The sequence below is a fragment of the Eschrichtius robustus genome, chromosome 19 (genome assembly GCF_028021215.1).
Source record: "Eschrichtius robustus isolate mEscRob2 chromosome 19, mEscRob2.pri, whole genome shotgun sequence".
Classification (NCBI taxonomy): Eukaryota; Metazoa; Chordata; class Mammalia; order Artiodactyla; family Eschrichtiidae; genus Eschrichtius; species Eschrichtius robustus.
In genome coordinates, this window is record NC_090842.1 from 33,401,211 (window position 1) to 33,426,488 (window position 25,278).

A 25,278-nucleotide genomic window follows, 5' to 3' on the forward strand; every position below is an offset into this window, starting at 1 on the left:
AATAAAATAAAATTCAAAAATTCAAAAAAGGAAAAAACTTAACAATAAAAAACCAAACAACCTGATTCACAATGAGCAAAAGACTTGAATAGATATTTCTCCAAAGAAGAGATACAAATGGCCAATAAGCACATGAAAAGATGCTCAACATCACCAATCATTAGGGAAATGCAAATCAAAACTGCAACGAGATACCACTTTACACCCATTAGGACGGCTACTATCAAAAAAGTAGAATATGAGTGTTTGCAAGGACATGGAGAAATTGGGACCCTGGTGTACTACTGGTGGAAATTGGTACAGTCACTGTGGAAAACAGTATGGTGTTTCCTCAAGTAATTAAAGATAGAATTACTATATGATCCAGCAATTTCATTTCTGCGCATATACCCCAAAGAATTGAAAGTAGGCTCTCAAAGTGATATTTGTACACCCATGTTCATAGCAGCATTATTCGTAATAACTAAACCATGGAAGCAACTCAAGTGTCCATCAGTGGATGAACGGATAAGCAAAATGTGGATATACATGCAATGGAATATTGTTCAGTCTCAAAAGGGAAGGAGATTCTGCAGTATGTTTACAACATGGATGAACCTTGGGGACATTATGCTAAATGGAATTAGCCAGTCAGAAAAAGGTACATACTGTGTGATCCCTCTTATATGAGGTACTTAGAATAGTCAAAATCATAAAGACAGAAAGCAGACTGGTGGTTACCAGGGGCTGGGGGCAAGGAATAACGGGGAGTTATTGCTTAATGGGTATAGAGCTTCAGTTTCACAAGATGAAAACAGTTATGGGGATGGACAGAGGTGATTTTTGCACAACGATGTGAATGTATTTGATACCGCTGAATTGTACACTTAAAAAATGGTTAAGATGGAAAAAAAAATTGTTCATCAGGAAATATATCAAATACAAAGTGTAAATAAAATACATATGTATAATTTAAAGAATAACAAAACAAAACAAAAAAATTTTTTTAATTAATGAATTTATTTATTTATTTATTTTTGGCTGTGTTGGGTCTTCGTTGCTGCACACAGGCTTTCTCTAGTTGCAGCAAGGGGGGGCTACTCTTCGTTGCGGTGCACAGGCTTCTCATTGCGGTGGCTTTTCTTGTTGCGGAGTACGGGCTCTAGGTGTGTGGGCTTCAGTAGTTGTGACACACAGGCTTCAGTAGTTGTGGCACGTGGGCTCAGTAGTTGTGGCTTGCAGGCTCAGTAGTTGTGGTACACGGGCTTAGTCGCTCCACGGCATGTGGGATCTTCCCTGACCAGGGCTCGAACCCATGACCCCTGCATTGACAGGCAGATTCTTAACTTCTGCGCCACCAGGGAAGCCCAGAAATGTTACTTTTTATTCACAATTATAATACCAATTATTTTTATCAGCCAACCCTCACATTATGATCACAAAAGCCTAGCCAGGCTCACTTGATGGTTCCCTTGGCAAATTTGAAAATGCAAACACACTACTATGCCTATGTTTGATTCCTGCTCTACTTAATCTCATGTACTCATGAATGAAATAGAACTTTCAGTAACTCAGAAAAAGTTAACAAAGCAAAAAGAACTTGGAAAATTTCAGGCAGTTGTACCAAACAGTTTAACTTTCTATATGATCATACAAAAATGAAAGACCTATATGTTACACATCACATGGTTCATAGGACCCATCAACATAACCCAGATGTACAGAGCCACTAATTGTATCACTTCCATGGCCCTTGTTTTCCTAATACACACACACACACACACACACACACACACACCCTAAAGTACCACACTGAAGTCTGAAAAAAAACACAAAACTTTCAGAAGCCATGGTCTCCCGTCCTCTTAGAGAGCTTTGGACAATTACTTTGAAAATGGCTCTCACTACACAAGGAGACGTGTTCTCACTGATACCTCCTCTCGTTCTGTCTACTCTGGAGCTTTGAATTGTTCCTGAGAAAAGCCAATTCCAGAAGCCCAGGAGACCTCTGTCCACTATCAAGATGCAGAACAGCTGACCTTTTGGTCACCAGTGAGGAAAATCTCCAGGTAGGGCTGTCAGATTTAGCAAACAAAAATACAGGATATCCAGTTAAATTAGTTTGAATGTCAGATAATCAATAAATTTTTTTTTTATCATAAATATGTCCCCTTTTGAGATATACTATCTGTCAACACTACTCCAAGAAAGTCTGACATCAGATGTATTTCTGCTGGAGATGGAAGATCTAGACCCAGATAGCAGCCTGGAGCCTAGTGACTCTGGGAGAAAGACTGACCCTGGGCATCTTACTTCTTACTTTATGGCTTTAAATAAGAAAGAGGGCACTGAGGGGAATCACATGTCCAGGTCTCTCAACCATACAAATCAATTCTCAGAGGGAAGTGTCTCAGTGAGGGACAGGAGGTTAGAGGCAGACCATTGGAGGCTGTCATCAGCAACTTACTAGAGCTACCATCTAGTTTAACACAGTAACTCACTATTCCTCACAATAACCCAAGGAGGTAAGATACTAATTACGCCCATTTTACAGATGAGGAAACTGAGGCACAGTTTCCGGACCACACAGCTATGGAACAGAGATTGCAACTCAGACAGTCTAGTTCAAGATCTTCTTCTTAAAATAAAATGATACCAAACCCTAACATAAACAGTTTAATTTTCAATAAAACTTCCACTGTGAACGTATGCTGAAATTAAAATGGCTACTTCCTCATTTCCCCCACGCACCCCAGGCCTCAGCCCTGGCATTGTTGGGGCCCCAGACCATGCTTGGTCTGCCCAGTGAGGAATCAGGGCTGAAAACAGAGTGGGGAGGAATATGTACGTGTGAGCCTGAGAGAACAGGACAGTGAAGAGCCCCTGTGATACCTCGCCTGAGTCGCCGCCCCCCCCCCCCCCCACCGACCCCCTTTCTCCCAACCTACAGGGGCAGAGAGCAATAAAAAGTATGAGACTGCAGACCCAAATGAAGAACTCCGGCCAAAACTTTTTCTAATTTAAAGACCACCCAGGTGTGTGCTGGTCTGTCCCCATTTTAGGGTCTTTGCCTCTTGCTTTCCAGCAAGAAAAGAAACAGATGTGATTCCCATTCATACCTAATGGAGACAGAAGGGGAGGGAGGAACCGGCGGTGGGGCAGCGGGGAGGCTCGGGGCTGTCTTTGGCCTGCACATTCTGTCTTGAAGGACAGGGACTCAACTTCCATAGGGTCTAAGCCTGTGGCTGTCACCTGTCAACTCAAAGTCCGGCACATGGTAAGCGATCGATCCATGTATGTTCAATTGAATTAAAATTAAATAATGCAATCAAAACTCTTGGTGGTGCCCAGGGAGTGGGTTTAGGACTGGCCTAGCCTTGGGATTTGGAGCCTGACCAGATGAGTTTCACTTGGTTGGAGTTACCATTTGATGGGGGGTCTGGGTTGGGGGGGTGGCTGGCTTCCCCTCCTCCCCTCCCTGGACTAGCTCTGTTCAGATTGTCCTAAACAATTATCCCCAAAGGAAAAAAAAAAAAAAAAAGCCCTGTTGAACAAATCCTCCACTTTTGTCTCCTCTGGGGCTGCAGACTGTGGTCCCTGCTTATTCAGCCCTCCCTCCCTCCTCCCGTCCTGTGCCTGGGACTTTCTGTGGTTATGAGTCAATGATCAGACAGGGAAAGGGCACGCTTACCATAGGGGAGGAGGATTCAGTAAGGGCTCTGGGCTTTGATGCTGGCTCTCTTACATCCTGAATGCATGAAAGGCTACGGGAGGGAGAGGAAGAAATATAAAAGCAGAAAGGAAGAAAATGTTATTAAAAAAAAAAAAAAGTTGAAAAAGGGGAGGGGGGAGTGCCTGTTTTGAAATGTATCATGGACAAGTATCTCTGGGAGACAAAACTAGTTAAAAACTGAATAGAGATAAGCCATCTCCTTCAGTGACTCATCTTCCCAGGGAATAATGGCAAAGAGGCCGTGTTTAGGAGGGAAGTGATGTGCAAATAGCAGTGTCCACAAAGCTGGGGTTAATTACAGGAAGGACTTCCAGGGTAATTGCCGATAAACAAGGCTACAAGCAGAGCTGGGCATCTGGGCTCGGAAGTCGGCTCTCTGTGATTTGAGTAGGTTTTCCCAACACTGTCCCTGCCTCTGGGCAGTACCCAAATGGGGACTTCGGGGGATCCTCAAGCCAGGACCCTGTCCCCTTGTGAGCTGACCCAGCAGCTCTACCACCTCGGTCCAGGATGGCTCCTCCTCAGGTCAATCTCTGAAAATCCATTTGTTAAAAAAAATTGGAATAAACTGTTGTCTGCTATGCTGTTAGGAAATGAACAACCTTAGCCCAAGGAAAGGCACGAAGCACCCCTAAACCATCGGCTAAGTCCAGCCTGGCTATGGAGAACCAGGATTGGTATCTCTAAATGTATTTTTAAAGGAGTGGGTTTCCCCAGGATATACCAAAAGCAGCTTTGTTTTTGCCTCACGCCCCTTTAAGAGATTAAAACATGCGTTAACATATATAATGTAAGTACAAGTTGTAATGGATAAGCCCCCCAACCCGCCACGTTCTGGGGAGGCTTGCACCTGGGCTGGGACACCACGGAGTTAGAAGGAGGCTGGGAAGCGCTTAGAAATGTCAAGAAAGAAAACCGCCGCCTGCCTGCCAGCTCCCTCTGTAGCTGCTGTCTTATGTGAACTGATACAATTTCACAGGATCCTGAAAGAGCACAGTATCTCTTGACTGCTCTGCTAAGGCAGTTCAGTGGAGACTGACACGAAGCAGATTCTCAGTCCAAAAGGACTCCTGCTGGTATTATCTGGAGGACAGGCTGGGAGCCTGACACAGGACCAGAGTGCCGATGTCGGCCACCAACCTCCTGACCCAGGCCTCAGTTTCCCTACCTATGAAATGGGGAGGCACCCAAGATGGCGGGTCAGTGTGCTACCAGCCCTCACATCTGGTTCTCTGAAACCTGGGGACCTCTCAATCAGGTAATCCACCCTTGAGCGCAGGGACCCTACTTCCCCGTCTCTTTTTTCTACCACCTTGAATGATGTCTCCCCCGTGGAAAGAACTCAATAAATAAATATTTTGAATGAATGTATGCATGCGTGATTGGGCAACTTTTGTGGCTCTTTGTTAAAAATAAAAGCTCTGTGGGTGGGTACGAGGGGATACTTTATCTTTCAATCCTATAGAATTGCTTTGAAAGACCAAATAGGATAAATAATAATGTTAGCTAATATTTATTGTGATCAAACACATTACATATTTTAATTATGTCTCAAAACATCCTTCTATGGAAGCAACTGTTACCATCTTCACTCCATAGATGATGAAATGAAGACTCAGAAAGATCAAGTGATGAGCTATGAAGTGGGAAGAGCTGGGTGTCAGCCTTGGGGACTTGCCTGCAGAGCCCCACGGCTAAGCATTTCCTCGAAAGCACGGAGGGTCTCACTGTGTCCCTGCTCCTAACTTGCTGAGTGTCCTTGGGCAAGTGATTGACCCTATCTGGTCACAAGATAGCCCTCCTGAGCTAGGGGACATCCCTGATTCCTTCTAGGAGTGGCGTTTCAGGCTTCTGTTCAGCCCTCAGTGCCCTGATCAAATGGCCCCTCCTTAGAAACTCCTCCATGGTCCCACTGTGGCCACCCACGGAATCAGCCCCATTAGAGACTGTACTTTGCCCTTGAGTTACATATCTCTTTTGTGATTATTGGAGTCATGGTTCCCTTTCCCACTAGACTGCAAGCCCCTTTGGAGTAAGGATCACATCTGTCTTCTTTATCACTGTACCCCAGCCCCAGCAGTGTATCCACACAACAGTACCTGGCATGAAGTAGATGCTCAGAAAAATACTTGTCACACTTTGATGGGGGCCCCAACAGTTATAAAATGTGCAGATTGAACAGGCTCAACCTCCATGCCATAAAGATTCATAACTCCGGCCCCTGAGAACAGCAATTAAAGAACCCCCGGAGCCTTAGAAGAGGACTTTGACAGTTAGAAACAAGGCAAAACCAAAACACCATGGGCATCTCCTGCTAAGCAAGGGACGAGCAATATCCCTCCAGTGGGGAGTGAATCATCCTGTAGAGATTCCCTAAGTCTGGCGACAGATGGTTCCTTAGTCTTGTCCTCTTTCTCACACACACTCGGATGCAGGTGGGACTCGGAAGGACAGGGGATCAGGATTCTGGAGGCTTTGGTAGCTGAGGAACCTAAGCCTGTCTGGAGAGGAGGGGGCTGCCATTTGGGATGCACACAGCCCCCAAGAACAGATCGTAGCAACCAAGCATGCCTTGGGGAGGGGGCCGCCTTTCTGGTTGTACACAAGAGCCAATAATCAAAGCACAATGAAGAGGCCTCACTCCCCAGCTGGCTGTGCGCACCCCATTCAGTTGGCAGGGATGGCCGTCTCCCTTTCAAGTGGGCTCTGGTCCCCCTCTGCCGCCTCCTCCTTGCTGGGTCTTTTAGCCACATACCAGACGTGTCTCACAGAGCAGACCCGAAACCCCAGGTGGCAGAATCCCAGTTTCATATAAATTAGGCTGGGTAACACTGTTCAGACACATTTTTTTGTCTAAATCATGCAAAAATAGGATTTTCTCAGGGGCATAAATCTGGCCCAAATCTAAACTTGAATGTACAATTGACTGGTATGGTTTATAGTGCAAACGTAGAATTATCTGGAAGACTTCTGCTTCCAAAGAACACAGCCCATTTTTTATCCAATCTGAAAGAAATGATTTATTTGCCATCTTAAAAAAAAAAAAAAAAAAAACCGCGAAAAGTCCGTGCGTGGCAAAGGGGCCAGATGCAAGCCCTGATTCACCAGAAAAATGCCTCGTGTCACAAGCAGACAGGCATCACGCAGCGTCCCATGACGTGACCCATCCAAAGTCGAGTCCCTCCGCCGGGTACCAAGCACACACAAGTTTCGGCATTTAGCCTTGTTTAAGGTAAATGTCTGCTCTGTTTTCCAAAGCAGGAAGTAAGGGTAAAGAAGGGGGAAAGAAAATGGAGGGTATTTTAAAAAGCAAAAAGAAAAAAATAATAACTTCACAATATGGTCAACAAAGAATCAAATGCCCTCTGAATAACCCCTCTAAAAATACGGCACATTTTGCATTATAATAAAGCAATGCTTTGCCGAAATCAGTTAAAGACAGTTTCTTCAACACGTAATGTATCTCAATTCTGTTACTTTCAAAGTCATCAGGTCATCACGATGACCTTGAAGTTTTGACTCTAGGATGAGAATTGCCTGAGACCCCACAAATTTTATGTAAGACTTAGTAGTATGAGAGCCTGCATTGAGGGACCGTCCCTATTAACCAATACCTGCCCCCACCATCCTATGGAATGGCCTTGGGGAATTTAAAATGACAGGAAAAAAAATAATAGTAATCTCTCTCACAAGTTGTTTAAATTCTCTTGGCAGTTTGCCATCAAACATCAAATTTATTCAGTTCACAGTGACTTCAAAGAGTGCAGAACAACAACCCGGGGGCTGCGTTTCTCAAAAAATATGTCAGCAGTAAGAAGGGGGAGAAATGTTTCCTTAGGTAGATATAAAGGAAAATGACACTCTGTACCTACACCCTCGTGTTTGCCAGAAGGTTTGATTTACGGATAAGCTATTTTTTTTAATGTAGCATGTTCCTAATTCTGATTCCATGACAGTTGAAAATTGGGCATTTAGGGGTAAAAAGAAAAGACAAGGGGAAAAGAATTAGAGAGAAGAGTAAATTAGAACCACAGAGGGACCAGAGTAGGTGAGAGGTGTCAGAGGCTGTGAAAGCAGCCAGAAATCTTCCTTTATGTCCTTAGAGGGAGGGGGTTGAAGGATAGTCATCTTTAACCTAGTAAAAGGCAGGAGAAAATTAACTTGGCTTGGTACAGAGTTGGCACCATCAGGATGAGAATAAGAAGAATGTGCTGGAATGCCTTTCCACCAGCTGCTTAGGAGGCTTCCCAGGCTCCCTTCTTAGGCGGGTTCGCAGCTCCCTTCTTGTCCCTTCCAGTCAGTTCCCATCACTGCACCGTGCTTTTAATATGCTCGCTGTATCAACCACACCCGCAACCCCACTGCTCTTCGAACCACCCATGATCTAGCCCCTGCTCGCCTCACCAGCCTTACCACTCTGCACTCTCCCACACCCCACGCCTGCAGTGCAGAGTCTAGAGACCAGCCTCAGGTAACTGCCCCTTGGCCTTCTTCTTCTAGCAAATGCCTACTCATTTTTCTTCTGAAAGCCATTCTTCTAAAAGCCACTTGCTCGTGGAAATCTTCCCTAACCTCTGAAATGAATCAGGACCCTGGTTACAGCTGAGATTGCAAATAGCAATCCTCAAACCTTATCCAGTCAACAGTCATGTTTTGGTTTTGTTTTGAGTCAATATTTTTAAAATATGGAGATTTCGCATCAAAATCCAGATTATCAGCTTTTTTTCTTTTTTTTTAAATCAGAAGATCTACTAATGCTGAACTCACATTCCCCGGCAGTTTGGCCAGAGGGATGGGGGAAGGTGATAGTTTCACCAGCTGTTTCAGGGAATTTTCTCCAAGAGGAGCATTGTTTTCAACAATATTTTAAGGAAGATATGTTAGCATGACTATGGTTTAAATGACTTTGGCAGCAAGACTGAAAGAATCTTCGAGTATCCGTTAAATGGCAGATGGCTGAGAAGAGACACTGTCCATGGCGGGAGGCATGGGCTTTTCACAGCTCCCAACTCTTCAAGTTATTCTCCCCACCAAAACGTGCAACCAGAAGGGCGAGCTCAGACCTGCCCTGGTCACTGCCGTATCCCCGGTACAACCATCTAAGAAGAAGCGTACTCTCTGGTAGAAAGGATCACTTTGAAAATTGCTGGTAAATCCAGTGATGCTTTCTGGGACAAAGGACCAACCTTGCCACTTACGTGCCCTGTGATCTTGGGCAAATCACGGAACCCCTTCTCATTTTATAAATAGGCTGGTGATGATAATGATGACAATAATGTTAATGACCCTTCTCTCACAGTCTGTTGTAAGCATTAAATGAGAATATCTAAGTGAAAATACTATATCAACTTAAAATGGTAACATAAATTTTACTTATTCTGATGATTATGGCCACTAGTGAGCAATTTACAACATTCCCTGTACTATGCAAGCCACTTTATAGGCAATATCTCACTCACCCTATGAGAAGGCCCTGAAAATTACCCATTTTATAGATGAGGAAACTAAAACTTAGGTTATATCATTTGCCCAAGATCATCAGCTGTTGTAAGACAGACTCAGATCTGAACCCAGCTCTGTTGAATGTTTCCAACATCATTACAGTGCTTAAAAAAAACTTAAAAATCACAAAGTGATCATTGTAGTTGCAGCTGAAACCTTTACATGTATTGAGCTATTTCTTGTATTGTGAGCAAGCCCTGTGATAAGCACATCGCACGTATTAGCTCTTCGAACAACAGTCACGAGGTGGGAAGCTGTTTTGTCCTCTATTGTTCTTGGCTGGATGGACATGACAAAATATCACAGGTTTTATTGCTCAAGAGAAAATGATGACAAGTTGAAATTAACCAAAGTTGTTAAGTTTCTGAGAGTTTATGGCTACCTTATGGGTTTTGTCTTCCACTGTATTTCCAATATTCAGCCCAATGCCCAACGCACAGTAGAGGCTCAATTAATATGTGTGGGCATTAATATCTACGGGATAAGAGAATGAATGAGCAAATGCATGAACACTACTTCCCCTTAAGAGGTGCTGTAAACATGATTTGCCTGAAATCACGCTTACACTATTAAACATTCTACACTATCCAAACTTTGCTCTAGCCTGTTATGGAGACCCTTCTATACCTTCCAGGTTATTCACTAGAGTAAGATAAAAATGGGTTAATTCCCCAGGATCTACTCCCTGTTAACCCAGAAGTCTTTGTGCAACCAACATGGGGTTACTATATACAAGATATGTATATTTTGTTTAACCCCACCAAATCTATTATTACCATCATCTCCATTTTTCTGACAAAGTAGAAGCTGAGAAAGAGTAAGTAATTTGCCTAAGATTCCACAGCTATAGGAAGGAAAGCATTAGAATGTGAATCCAGGTTTTGCCTGACTTCAGAACCTCTGTTGTTGACCAAAAGGCCATACATATGTTTGCGGTTGGCCCTGCTCTCAAACTGGGTTCTAGAAATTTGAAAAACTAAAATTGCACCACATGAATGAGCGTTTGCCCATTCAGGTCTGGGGAACTTATAAAACAGTTCAGCTCATTCCCAGTCTCACTTGTAAAACTTCTGAAAAAAGTCTATAGCCCTTTTTAACACTGTTTTGTATTTGTAAACATCCTTAAGCTTCAGGGTCTGACATGACGTCTTCATATCAATCAGAATTTTCAGAAATCCTTGTTTGTGATTGTCTGTTCCATAAGCATTTGTGAATAATTTTCTACTGGGGGGTGAGGAATCTTTCTAAATAAGATAGTGACTTTCCAGTTGTTCAAAATCACTTAATTTAGAATTTTTGATATTTCATAGAGAATCTGAGCAAAATTTATTTTCTGGAAAAAATTTAAAAGGCTAGTAAGCATATTACTCGTGTAAATAAGTTCATAAGGGGGATATACAAGTCCTTTAAGAGAGCAAACTCTTTTCAAGCAATTTAGAGACACCCTGTCATTTGGTTGGTGTGCTAATTACAAATCATTCTAATTGATTCAATAGTCTCCCAAAAGACTTCCATAATGTACTAAGCAAACACTTTATTAGCCAAGCTGAGTTACTGTAGGTTCTTAAAAGAAAAAAAACAAAAAGCTTTCCTGAAAACAATATCAAGTTAGAATTTTTTACTACTAGAGAAGGGCTTTTTCTTTGATTTTATTCTCAATGGGTGTTTGTTTCACTGTTTTGACTTCTTGCTTTTATTTAAGGAATGCTAATGTGAGACAGAAAAGAAGAAAATGGACTTGGTTCCTTTCCCTACATCCATCTTGTCTCCCTTTGTAGGAAACATCTGTTGTTCATTCCTGACCAGGATCAATTCCCCTTTTTTCTCTTAACAGTCCTGGGTTTTTTTCTCTTTTTTTTTTTCCTTCTTCTTTTGGGAGTCACCATATCTCCATTGTCTGTCCATGTAGATTAGATAGATGGACCCCCTGCCTTCCCAGATCCAGGATGTGCATATGACCCAAGGCTGGCCAAATGGCATGTTCTATTCTATACTTTGTTCCTTATGATGGACCCAGGATGGGCACATGTTTCAAGGCGGGCCAATGAGAGTAAGTGCCGGTTGCACTAGAATTGCTAGGCTGGGAGGACGTGGTCCAGGAGCCTGAGGGGCACCACTGCCAATGCAGAGGTGGAGGCAGAGAGAGGTAAGGAGACTCCTGATATTATTATTTGATGCTCTGGATTAGGTTGTGCCTAAAATCATTTGTACCCCTGGATTTTCCACTCCTATGGACCTATACATTCCTTTTTTATTTTCTTCTTTCTTAACCTTCTTTAGGTCGTGTGTATATTCACTTGAACGAATATAAAAGATTTTTTTTTCACTTAAGGAATCCCTTAAAATAAAAAAAAATAATTTTTCTCCATGTATATAATTTTTTCTCTTTAGTACTAACTTCATAGACACACTATTATATTTAAAATAGACAACCAACAAGGACCTATTGCATAGCACAGGGAACTCTGCTCAATATTCTGTAATAACCTAAATGGGAAAGAATTTGAAAAAGAATAGATGTAGGTATATGTATAACTGAATCACTTTGCTGTACACCTGAAACTAATACAACACTGTAAATCAACTATAGTCCAATAAAAAAAAAAAAAAAAAAAAAAGACTAACTTCCTCTGAAATGGTTCAAATTGAAAATGCCAACAGGTCATTTATATCACAACTAAAGACTCCCCGACTGACTTTTAGTCTAAAAACTTAGGTAAGCAAAATATTTCACATTATCTGTATTTTCCATCATTTAAATTTTGATTCTGAACCTCCATTTCCTCCTCCCTTAGTCTCCAAGAACTACTTTCTTGACTTGAGGAATCCCTTGAGCCTTCTCAACGAGCCAGAGATTTTGGAAATAAAAGCTGTGGAGCTCTGCCATAAATCACCTCAGAGCCAAGGAAGCACAGAAACTGCTTCCTGCCTGTTGGGGAAAGAGAATTACTCAACAACAAAACACAAAGTTCATGAAAAAATATAATTCAATGCAAAGAAATACTCCACTGCCACTGCCTCAGAAAGTTAATTTTGCCCAATGGAGAACAGCTTGAATGCAGCAAGTTGGCCATAAATTCTTCAGGAAAAGGTGATGGTAACACCCTTAGGAAAAAGATAAGACATTTGAATCTTATTATAGCCCTGGGTGCAATGGTCATTTTCCATTTCTGGGTGTCAGCTTTGCCATCTGTAATGTGGGGATAAGCAGACCTGCTTCTCCAGAAACATAGCAAAGATACAAGAGCTCCATGCCCACAAAAGTCATGTAAGAATTGATCCAATATCTAAATAGTCTCCTAGACATGTTCCTAAAGAGCCGTATGTCGTAAAGATTTCCAGGTGATTCTGTAAAACAAGCACGTCTGGGAAAGAAAAGGAAGCACTAGTGCTTTGATTAAAGCAGTGGCTCTCACAGTGGTCTAGATTCACCAGTGAAGCCGTTTATAAAAATAAATATGTCCCTGGTCCATACCCTGAGGCCTGCCAGAATGAGGCCCAGGATCCTGCTTATTTAAGAAATAACACTGGTGACTCAGAGCCTGGAGGTGGAACCAAAGCCACAGACTACCCTCCAGAAAACCCTCTTTTCCTGTCTGCTGGCTTGGCCTTCATTGTTCTAAGAGGCTCAGAACTCACAGAGCAAAGACTCTTGGCTGCTTTGGGAAGCCCATCACAAAGGCCTGGCCTGGTTGTATTGACCATCTGTGGAGAAAGTTGGTCTTCTTCCAGAACCAGAATGGGACTCTTTGGTTTACACAAGTGTGAAACAGCAGACGGTTGTTTTTGTGTCTTGTTTTTAAAATGAAGGGGCATTTTTTGTTGTCCTAGGCCTCATGGTCGGCGGTGAGGGAGCTATTGACACTTAGTGTCTGTGCAAAATGCCATCAATGCTTTCACTGAAAAATACTTACCAGGGGCAGGGCCAATGTTCTCTAGGAATGAAAAGCTCAGAGGACAGTTAAAACATAATATATCCAGTGGGAGAGAATCTTTGTTATCTAAAGATTCTATGTAGTACCCAATGAGGTGTGGTATAGACCCAGTAGAAGTACATCTCAAAGTTGAAGGAGCTGACACAAATGCGAGGTCTACCGGTGGATCTGAGAATGGGCACTGCTGTTTCTGCTTCCTTCATGTCCCTTCTGGCATGAAGTACAGGATTAATGGTGATAATCACAAAAGAACCCACCTTGCTTTGCTTTAGTCTAGAGGTCACAGACCACAGACCACATCTAACCCACAGTTTTTCAACTAAATACAAAGAGGTTTTAAACTGAACACACACAGAATTCTAAAAAGTTCTTAAGAGTAGCTGCCAACACTTCGAATTCTTGAGCTTTCCCATTAAAATCCATATTTGAGCTTCTTCAGAAAAAATTCCAAGACCTGGAGGCAGTGGGCTGTGTTTCTGTGCCGTCACGTTGGTGGCGCTGTTCACTGTCGCCCCCTTCATCTTCCTTCTCTGGTTCAACACTTCTGTAACCAGCTTGACCTCTCTAGGTACCTGCATTTCTGAACTTCATGGAGTCACTACCTTCTTCTTCAGAACACTTTTTATGTAATTCATCCGTGGGATCATGTCAACCACCCAGTGAGGTGGGTGACACCAAGCGGATGCGTCCCATTTCACAGATGGAGCGACTAGCCCCCAGGGAGGGTACAGAATTTTCCTGAGATCAAAGACCACAGAGACCTCACTAAATCAGACTACTACCCGCTTCCACCAACACCCCCTCCACTTATTTCTGAGTGAGGTTATTTCCCCAGCTCGCTTCAGGTGTTCCTGGCTTTGTGTCTCCATAAAAGAATTGGATTTAGCTCTGTTTGGCTTCCCTGTCCTCTTCCTGACAGCGCTATTTAATGGACAAACAGTTTGTTTTATTTATCTGACAGGGTTTCTTCACATTGTTTCGGGTTATCAGCCCTCCCCCGCAGATCATATTACAGCTTGTGCGGGGCTTGGACCCTCAGTAGGGTTCACTCTAAATCAGATCCTTATCATTACTGCAGTGATAAATAGAGAGGCGGGGGGGGGGGGGGGGGGGGGGAGCCCACAGCCAGGTTATTGATTTAGTACCTCTGTGGATCAGGTTTTATACAGCCGGGCCTTCATGGCAGGCCTTTCCCCATCCAGCTTAGGTTGCATTCAGGAACTAAAACCGAAAGCCCCTTAAATAATGTTAACTTAATAGCTGACGTTTTTATGAAATAAGTCTGTGTAGAAGGGGCAGAAATGGGACGATGCAGGCAGAGCACTGGAGCTGGATTTCAGGGGGTGCCTGTGTGTGTGTGTGTGTGTGTGTGTGTGTGTGTGTGGTGTGAAGGGGAGTTGATACAGGAGAGAATTTTCAGGTTTATTCCAAACCAAAGAGAATGCTTTGCTTTCAGGGAAAGTCTCTTTTGGAAATCTATGGTTTTTAAAAGGAAAAGAAAAAAAAAGAAGGAGTTGGAATTAAGGCATACAGAATGCTTCTTGGGGAGGTGGGCAAATGAGGGATGGCGTCCTCCATGGGGGTATGGGGTATTTATGCAGTGGGGGAGAGGGGAGGCCTTCTCTCTGTGAAGCATCTTGGACAGAACCATCTGGGGGCTGGGGGTGGAGGGCGCGGGGACCATCTGGCAAGAGCCCCATTTCCATCCTGTTCCTCAAAGACAAACTTTTGGCATTTTTTACAAGTGAAGTCACACACACAATCATTGCATTGTGTGTGTGTGTGTGTTGGGTGTGTTAAATGTATTATTTTGTCAAAAGTCACCATTTGATATAGCCAATTTATTTTTTTTGGAATCATCTTACAGCATTTCTTCTTTCTTGAAAACACTAGCAGCCTAAAATATGGAAATAGCTTGAACAGCTTTCAACCATCAAGTCCAGTGGGGGCATCTGGGTACACAATGCTGTTGCCCTTTCCTTCCAGGGTTCCCTGGGTCATCCTCAGGGCCTCCCCCGGCTAGAATTTGAAGGAAAAGGTACGGTCTTATTTAAATAGTCCCCAAACTGAACTGTACCTTCCAACGGAGGCAGGAAGAATGGCCTTTTGATGTGTTCCACAATTGGAATGCAAATTCTCTCCCATCTCCTAGATACCTGGGCCTGCCCCATTTCTCTTTACTGTAATCTGCTTAGCTCATGCATAGAATGACAAAAACAAAGAGTCTTTCTGTAAAAGAAAAAGAAGAGGAAAGAGAGTGGATTCTGTACCCTCTTCCTTAGTCCTCACCGAATCCTTGCTCCGGGGCCCTCAGCAGGCGGCAGTGTGCATGAGGCGTGTAGTCTGTCTTTCTGTTTGTTGTTAACCACTGAAAGGATGACACCATTCCTGGAGTTAGGCCTTCCACCAAGCAGCTGGGGCCTACTTGGCAATGCTTCCCAGGCTTGGGATCTGAGAAAAGGCCTGGGAGCTAGGGCATCCTGATGTAACTTTCAAAGAAATGCCTCCTGCCTGACTCAAATATGCAAGATGAACTTGGGGCAGGGATGGCTTTAGCTCTCTTGCTGAGTCATAAAGTCTGGCTGTGAGGAGCCCTGCATCAGAATATCCACACACTGCCAGATTGGAGTAAGATATGACTTTCCGAATGGAAGGTATCACCAGAGGCACCATGTTCATACATAACCAGCTAGGGGGGTCTGGAGGTTTAAGTATCAATGCTCAAAGACACAAGACAGGCAAAAAGGTAAGGCTCTGACACATGATAAACCATAATGGAAAAGAATATGAAAAAGAATGTATATGTGTGTATAATTGAATTGCTTTGCTGTACAGCAGAAATTAACACAACATTGTAAATCAACTATACTTCAATAAAATAAATTTTTTTTTAAAATAAGAGGCTTCAAACTGACTCACCAACCAACAGGACACAGCAGTGAAGGCACCCATGGTTGGGGGGAAGATGGGTAGGAGACTGTGGTCACCATGGTGAGGGATGGAAGCCGTGGTTAGAACCACATGCAGATAATTAGAAAGAGAAAAGACCATGGGTTCATCTGGATTTCTAAATTTCTGAAAATGATGGTGGTTATGGACGTTGAAAAGAATTCATCAAGAATTATCAAGAAATGCATTCTTTCACTAAGTATTAATTTTATTTAATAACTCTTATATAAGTACTGACTTCGTGCCAGGCACTGTTCTAAGCACTTTACAAGGATTCATTTATTTAGGCCCCATTACAACCCTGTGAGCTAAGCACTTGCGTGTCATCACCATTTTACAGATCTGGAAACCATGGCCTTGGGAGGTTAAGTAACTTACCTGAGGTCACTTAGCTTCCATGTGGGTCTCAAACCCAGGCGGCCTGGTTCAAGTCCACGAGGCTCTCGGCGATCCCAGCAGCAGATCACAGATATGTTATGCTTGGGCTTTCTGTCTTCATAGCGGCAACATTCAAGATGCACGAGGCGGGGTGCTTCCCTGGTGGCGCAGTGGTTGAGAATCTGCCTGCCAATGCAGGAGACACGGGTTCGAGCCCTGGTCTGGGAAGATCCCACATGCCACGGAGCAACTAGGCCCGTGAGCCACCAACTACTGAGCCTGCGCGTCTGGAGCCCGTGCTCCGCAACAAGAGAGGCCGCGACAGTGAGAGGCCCGTGCACCGCGATGAAGAGTGGCCTCCGCTCGCCGCAACTAGAGGAAGCCCTCGCACAGAAACGAAGACCCAACACAGCCAAAAATAAATTTAAAAAAAAAAAAAAAAAAGATGCACGAGGCGGGTCTTTGCTGTCATTTTCAGGGTGTGTCCCTGTCACTAATGTCTTAAATCTGTAATCCTCATACCTGACCACCCCCTTCTTTGATCTGGAATGTCTGCTGAGCATTTATGGCCTGTCTTTCTAGTGCTTGTCTGTCTGCTGGATTAGATTACAAGCTTCTCATCGTGCCAGTCTCTGGTATTTGGGGTCCTCTGTTCCAGTCTGCTCCCCTGGTGCCTCTGTTTTGTTTTTGGTTTTTTTTGAATTTTATTTTATGTATTTTTTTATACAGCGGGTTCTTATTAGTTATCCATTTTATACATATTAGTGTGTATATGTCAATCCTAATCTCCCAATTCATCCCACCACCACCCCCTGCCACTTTCCCCCCTTGGTGACCATACGTTTGTTTTCTACATCTGCGTCTCTATTTCTGCCCTGCTCTGTTTTATGTGAATAGTTCTAACTGCTCATCCTTAGCTCTAGTATTCGTTCACCTCTTGCACGTTCCTGCTCCTGATCCGTTATGGTCTCCAGCCTCTCCCACCAGCCTGCAGACAGCATCATAACCACTGTCTGGTAGGCAAGAGATACTCACTGAATGTTTGTCGAATGAATGCATGAGTGAATAAATGACAAACAAGATAGGTCTCTGCCAAGTGCCGAGGCCCTACACCTGGTCCCCTAGGCCATCCCCCCACCTGAGACATTATCCAAACATATTAATTCCTGAAAAAAGCTGGAGCCAGGAGGTCATTATTTTGAGTAGAAAACAGAAGTTAAAAGGAGCTCTTTCTTTGAGTCTCCAAATGTGGTTTCAGCACAGAGGGTCCGAACTCACGCCAGCTAGAAGGATTCCATCCTTGACATCTTTCTAAAAAGCACTGGGCCAACCCTTGTGGGGAAAAAAATGCTGGCAAAGTAATGTTAATATAGACATCTTATTATAATCACATAAAAATGACATTTTTCTATGGCCAAAGTCTAGAACGGAATAAGAAAAAATTAAAATGCTTATTAAAGTATTGGAATTTGGACTTTTATAAAATACCTACTAATGGTTATCACTGTTATTATTTGTGTGTGCACACGTGGAGAATAACAGGATATGGAAGGAAAGATTGTATCATCATCCAAGGGAACTTTGCACTAAGTTAAATAATCCCAGCCTGTTCTTGAAAAGTAGGTTGATCTCTGATTAAATTGTCCTGGTGATTGCCCAAGTCCTAACCTCACAACGAGAGTGGTGGGCAACACCAAGTCAATACAGTTTCTATAACTGGGTCAGCATTGCACTTTGGGCTCAAGGTAAGTGTCCTTTGGATGGTCCATGGAAGGTATTTGACATTTAAATGGCAGCTGAGTCAACACTGCATCTGGCTGTTACAAACATATTAGAATGATTGCAATAGAAGAAAGATAAACCTATTTAAACAATAATCCAAAGCTTATTCCAGTCAATTTAGTGCCATGAATCCTATTCATATGCAAGTAATATTCAATGAGCAGAGTTTAATATTATTTATTTTTGCTTAAAATAATGGTCAACATTGCTCAACAAAAACGCTCAATAATATTTGATAGATGAATGATATAACACATATGAATTTGGGAATATCTTAACTTGATATTTAATTATGTTTGTACATAATAAATAACCTCTATGTTGTTATCTAGACAATAAAAATATGGATTTTTACTTTATAGAAGGATAAATATCTTAATTTGTCCAGAAGAAGGTCTTGAGATAAGGATGTAAGTGTAAGTATTTGATTCAAGAGGTTTTCACAAGAAGAGCCAGTAGAGAAAGGGGCAATGAAAGAGGCAAAGAAGCCAATCCAGGGGCATCGATGAGTTGGCTTCCATCATGGGCAACCGGAGTCACTGTGTACATGGGAAAATACATCTCAGAGTTGACCCACCTAAGGGGCAAGAATGCTGGGGTATCCACCAACTCCCATTCATCACTGGTTGGGGCTGCTCCTGTAGGCGCTGACATCTGCCCCAGCTGCTCTCATTGCCAGAAGCCCTTTGGTAAAAATACTCTCAGGTGCTACTAGCAAAACTCTTCAGCAGGAATGGTGAGCGTCAAGGTAATATGGCGGGGCACCAACTGTATCTGCTACTAGCAAGCCTATTAAGTAATTCATTACTACTTCTTTTGGCATCCACATCAAAAATGCCTCTTTTGCTTAATCTATAACCTCAGCATGGAATGCCATCATTTCCCTCTGTCAATTCCCATCATCATAGCTAGTGTAGCCCACCATATAGTAATAATCGATATTTTTAAATAAACAAGTAACATATCAGTCAAGGCCCAGTTCAAATCTCCCTTCCTTCAGGAAACACTCTTTAATCTCCCCCTAGGTCCCAGGACATTCTGCACTTCAATTAAAGCTCTTAATCCCACTCCTGGGCATATATCTGGAGTAAACCATAATTCAAAAAGATACGTGCACCCCAATGTTCATAGCAGGACTATTTACAATAGCCAGGACATGAAAACAACCTAAATGTCCATTAACAGATGAAGGAATAAAGAAGATGTGGTATATATATACAATGGAATACTACTCAGCCCTAAAAAGGAATGAAATGATGTCATTTGCAGCAGTACAGGTGGACCTAGAGATTGTCATACTAAGTGAAGTAAGTCAGACAGAGAAAGACAAATATTGTACGATATCACTTATAGGTGGAATCTAGAACATGATACAAATGAACTTATATACAAAACAGAAATAGACTCACAGGCATAGAAAACAAACTTATGATTACCAAAGGGGAAAAAGTGGGGAGGGATAAATTAGGGAGTTTGGGGGGAAAAGAAAGCTCTTATGCGCTTCACCTCTTCTTGTTAAGAGCATACTCTGTCTGTCTTGACCTTGCAGTCAGCTTACAGTAAAGGTCTGGACAGCGCCTGTGAATAAGGTCAGCGGTTTTCCACTGTTATCTGTGGCTAGGTGGGTAAGTCTAATTTTCGGGTGCAGTTCTAAGCGGTCTCTTGTTTCCATGTATCTGAGCCATTGCTGTCCAGTCTTAACTATATCCCCAACTAACCAATACTAATTTATGGAAATCTCTGCTTATGCCAATTGGTTCTGAAACAGGCAGGAAATGGGGTCGTTATTTACAGTGTCCTCTCAAATTCCAACCCATACAATGCAGACACACACACATCAGTACTGGTGGGAATACTGCTATAGTCCAAGGCGTTCAGGGCTCTCATGAATCATAACCCCTGCTGGAGCTCACTTCACAAAAAAAAAACTACAAACCAATTAGGAAACAAACCACCATGAGAGAGAGTCAGCATGGCCCACAAACTCCCCTAATATCATAGACAATGGAAAAATCTCAGTGTGGCATGTGTGCTCTTTCAATCTGAGGGTTCATGCTTTCTTATAATGCCAGTCTGTTCTCCACACCATAGGCAAAGTTGATATCAAAAAACACAAATCAGATGCCCCCCACTCCTACCCTGTTTAATTCCCTGCGATTGCTTGCAATTGCTCTTAGGATAAAAGTACATACCTTGGGTTATCTTGCAGGTGTGGTGTCTACCTACCTCACCAGGCTTATTCAAGAACACCTGCCCCCTCCACCTGCCCACTACAGCCACATGTCCTTCAGATTCTAGAACACATCCTGTTCCTTCCCTCTCAAGGCCTCTGACCACTGTTCCTTCAGCCTGGAAGGCTGTTCAGGCCCTTCTTTAGTTATCAAGTTCCCTCACACTTATTCTCTAGAACTCATCTCAATCATTAATTCCTCATGGAAGACTTCTCTGACCATCCTGCCTAAATCAAATCTTATTATAGATTGTAGCACCATATCCCTCTTTACATTTGTCAGAGTTACACTTTTACTTCGCTGTATTAATTTGATCAATGTTGGAATCCTCCAGTAGAACATTATCTCCATTAGGCCAGAGCCTGTGCTTTACATCTTTTGCACAGTTAATATAGTGCCTGATGTCATGTAGGTTGTCCGTAAAGTTTGTTAAGTGAACAAGAGTAGTAGACCATTTCTCAGCTGTTGTGTGACCTGCTAACAGCTCACAGTTTCCCTTCCTTCCATGGAGAATTGCCTTTGGATGATAGGAACCACCTCAGTCAGGAGATTAAGCGCCCAGGGAAGCCTGCAGAACATGACTGAATAATTTCAGGGTGAAAAAGTCTGATGCCCCACAATGAGATACCACTTCACATCCTCTAGGATGGCTGTGAGGAAAAAGATAGATAGTAACAAGTGTTGGCACAGATGGGGAGGAATTGGAATCCTCATACTTTGCTGGTGGGAATATAAAATGGTGCAGCCCCTGTGGAAAATAGTTTGTCAGTTTCTCAAAAATTTAGCCATAGCAATACCAAATGATCCAGCAATTCCATTCCTATGATGCAACCCAAGAGAAAACAATTCAAACAAAAACTTGTATATGTACATTCACAGAAGCAATATTTGCAAAAGCCAAAAGGTGGGAAAAACCCAATGTTCATCAATTGATAAATGGATAAACAAATGTAATATATCTACACAATGGAATATTATTCAGCCTTAAAAAGGAATGAGATACTGATCCATGTACAACGTGGATGAACCTCAAAAACGTAATGTTAAATGGAAGAAGCCAGACACAAAAGGCTACATATGGTATGATTCCATTTATATGAAATATCCAGAATAGGCAAATCTATAGAGACAGAAAGCACATTCCAGGGCCTGAAAGGTGGGGGGAGTGAAAGTGATTACTAATGGGTACAGGGGTTCCTTCTGAGGTGAAGAGAAAGTTCTGGGATTAGTGGTAAAGGTTGCATAACATTGTTATTGTACTCAATGCTACTGAATTGTACACTTCAAAACAGTTTAAATGGTACACTCTATGTAATGAGTATTTTACTATCATATAAAGTGAAGGGCTGGCACCTTGCCTCAAGGCAAGATGGCTCTGTGGCATGACGTATGTATTAGAGTGTCCTACAGATCAAGCCAACTTTAGACCTTACCTAGGACAACATCCTTGGCTGGCATTCTCCTCTTCCCCATCCTGTCCTTCACTGCCTTACAATTTTCACCTAAGACAACTCCCTCAGTAAATCAAGGGCATCTTAATCCCTGTGTCAGGCTCTGCTTCTATAGAACTTGACCTAAAACAATAAATGAACCAGTGAATAAAGTGAATGTGTAAATAAACATTTTAAATGCCCAAGCCCTCACAGTTAGGAGCTGGGATTCAAACTCACATGGGCTTGACTCCAAAGTCTACTCTGTTAACCTCTATGTTGCCTTCTCTAATGAGTTTACCAAAGAAAATCCCACTTTGTCAGGTCAGGACTGTGGGGTCAGATTCTGTTCCTTTAGGGACCAAAGCTCTGTCCCTTTCACGCCTTCTTTGAATGTCTGCACCTCAGACTAAATAGGAAGCCTATATAAGTGGTTCTTTCCCTGCAACCTCAAGCCCTGTATAATTTTTTAAAAAAATAACATGAAAACAGCCCATCTCCCCAACTCTTCCATGTAACAGAGAAGTTACTGTATGTGGAAAGCAGTTGTCCAAGCTGACACTGCCAAAGAGTCTCCAAGCATATAGAAAGACTGCATGAACTCATTTATCCTTGTGAAGACATTAATACCATTCCATCACTGAGCAGCTGAAACCCCCAATAAATCTCCATTTAAAAGCAAATTTGTAAATGCCTAAGTGTAGTCATAATAATAGTATTGTAATTTTTAATGAACATGCTCAGAGCAGTGGATTATTTATAGCATCATGTTCAATGTTAAACATTTCAGGTCACAAATTATAAACTCTTAGAGTTTGGGAGAAGTTTATAGAAATATATATCCATAGAAGTAAATTCTAATATGGTAAGAACTTACTTGACCAAATCAGAAATAATTTTTACTCTCTTTGTAGATGGTGTCCAGACTGACAAGTGAGAAGGAAGATGAACAATAATTTTCCAGTAAATGCAACTAGTAGTCAGAAATAATCAGAGATGTTCCAGTTCCTCATTCTCTCTTATAGCTAGGTATGAGAGAAAAGTGTCTTTGTCAGCTATGGCTATGTAACAAATAGCCACAAAATCTCAATGGCACATAACAGTAAGCTTTATTTCTCACTCATGTACCTGTGGTTCTACCGGAGTTCAGCTCATCTTGTCTAAACTTCACTAGGCTTGGCTCCAAGTAGCAAATCAGGTGTGCTCTCCATGTTAATTACTCTCCTGGGGCCAGCAGGTACCCAAAGCATGTTCTTCTCATGGTCATGGCAGGAGTGAAAAAGAGCAAACCGGGCTTCCCTGGTGGCGCAGTGGTTGAGAATCTGCCTGCCAATGCAGGGGACACGGGTTCGAGCCCTGGTCTGGGACGATCCCACATGCCGTGGAGCAACTGGGCCCGTGAGCCACAATTACTGAGCCTGCGCATCTGGAGCCTGTGCTCCGCAACAAGAGAGGCCGCGATAGTGAGAGGCCCGTGCACCGTGATGAAGAGCGGCCCCCGCTTGCCACAGAGAAAGCCCTCGCACAGAAACGAAGACCCAGCACAGCCATAAAATAAAAAATAAATAAATTAATTAATTTAAAAAAAAAAAAAAAAAAAAAAGGGCAAACCCAAACACACTGGCACATTTCAAACCTCTGGATGCATCCCATCTACCAATGTCCAGCTGGCTAAAGTAAATCCCATGATCAGTCTCAAGATCAGAGGAAGATATATTCTGCCCATCATGAGGACAAAGCAAGACTGTAGATATATTATTCCATTATGGAGGAAGGAGGTAGGAGGACAAATAATTAAATCTGTCCTAGAGGGCCTGAATTACTCAAATAGTTCTATAGTTTTTCCTGCAGACTTAGAAAATAGAAAACAACATTATTAGCAGGAGTTTTTGCCTGCACAGTTCTGGTAACAATAGCAATTTCTCCACTACCCCTCCCCTCTCTCTATAATTCAGATAGAGCTGACCTCTTCCTACCTCTAGAAAAGAGTATGAGACCTACGATTGGCCAGTCAGAGTAACTCATCCTGTTGGCTACTCTGACTGGTTCAGGGATAGTCATGTGACCTAAGACAAGCCAATAAAAGCCAAGCCCAGGACTTTTGGAATAGCTATCAGAAAAAAACTCTTTCTGCATGTGCATAGCATGTTAAAGTTTGGTAACTATTTCCATCATACACAATTTCAGAAGGGGCCTTTCTTTTGTCATGCTGTGCCCAGTTTTTCTAGGCCTTTCCAACGTTATCTATGTTATCTATGTTAACTTCACTGTCTGAGAGAAACTTTATCTATGTTAACTTCACTGTCTGAGAGAAACTTCAGCTGGCACCACCTGTCTGGGTTTTGCCCTAACTCCCAATCATTGAGTGACTGCATTCTTAAAGTCTTGCCTCTTGAACTCAAGGCATCAGAAAATTATTTCAGAAACGTCACCATCATCATAGCACCATTCGTTAATTTAACATATTCTAATATTTTTAAATGTCACTAGTTTAGATGCAAGACAGAGATATTTTTAAAATTCATTAAGAACAACACAAAAAGGAAGTTCCAAAAAGTAAATTAAATGCATAAGTGCTGATATTATTAGTGTTCAAAAAGTGTTGGATGTGGAATAAGAAATATGAGTAAGTATAACTTACGAGGTGGATAAAAAGATGAGCATTTTTCTGTAATCTATTTTCCTGCCTCTCCAATTAATAGTGAATTTATTATGGTTTTCTACATGATGCTTTGGAATGTCAAGTCCTTTGGTCCTAGAACCTCAGGGAAGACAAACATTTTAGGTGATTAAAAAAAAACACACATTTAGAAAATGATGTTCTTGAAGGCCTGCGGGAAGAAATTCACACCATTCTTTACAATTTCATTAGAGAAGATAAATAAATGTCTGTCAAATTAACTTTGCTCAGTCTCATAAATGGCAGGAAATACAGTAACAAATGCAAATACCAAAGCACGATTTGTTTTCTTTCAGTCACTTGATGGGAAGGATTTTGGTTTCTGCTGTATGTATTGCAGGCTGCCAGCAAAGAGCTCAGTTTCTGGATACAGCTAGCATAATATTCATCCCTAAGATGTATGTAGTGAAGAGGTGGGAGGAGAAAAGGAAGGAGGGCAATGGTGATGACTCTCTACACTTGCCCCTGGCATCACCTAATTACATGCCCTCATGACTTGAACTTGAAAGCCCAGTACACAAACATCACAGTTCTAAAGCTGAATGTTTGATCTCTATTCCAGCAACAAATCTTGTTACCTAGATACAAGTGATCTAAACCAACATAAGCATGATTGTCACTGTTGGTTGTCTTATTTATACCAGCAGTACTGCTATGTAATAGACTACCCCAAACTTTA

General features: G+C 42.3%; 1 long non-coding RNA gene across 1 annotated transcript in view; it reads right to left on the bottom strand.

Moving 5' to 3' along the window:
• Positions 1-1,025: 1,025 nt before the first annotated feature.
• The window catches only part of LOC137753132 (uncharacterized), an 80,623-nt gene continuing 56,370 nt past the window's right edge, over positions 1,026-25,278 (bottom strand). Inside the window, exons 2-4 of the long non-coding RNA XR_011071392.1 lie at positions 16,477-16,662; positions 3,671-3,743; positions 1,026-1,301 (exon numbers count right to left, since the gene is read on the bottom strand). This is a non-coding gene — a long non-coding RNA (uncharacterized lncRNA). The remainder of the gene's footprint in view (positions 1,302-3,670; positions 3,744-16,476; positions 16,663-25,278) is intronic.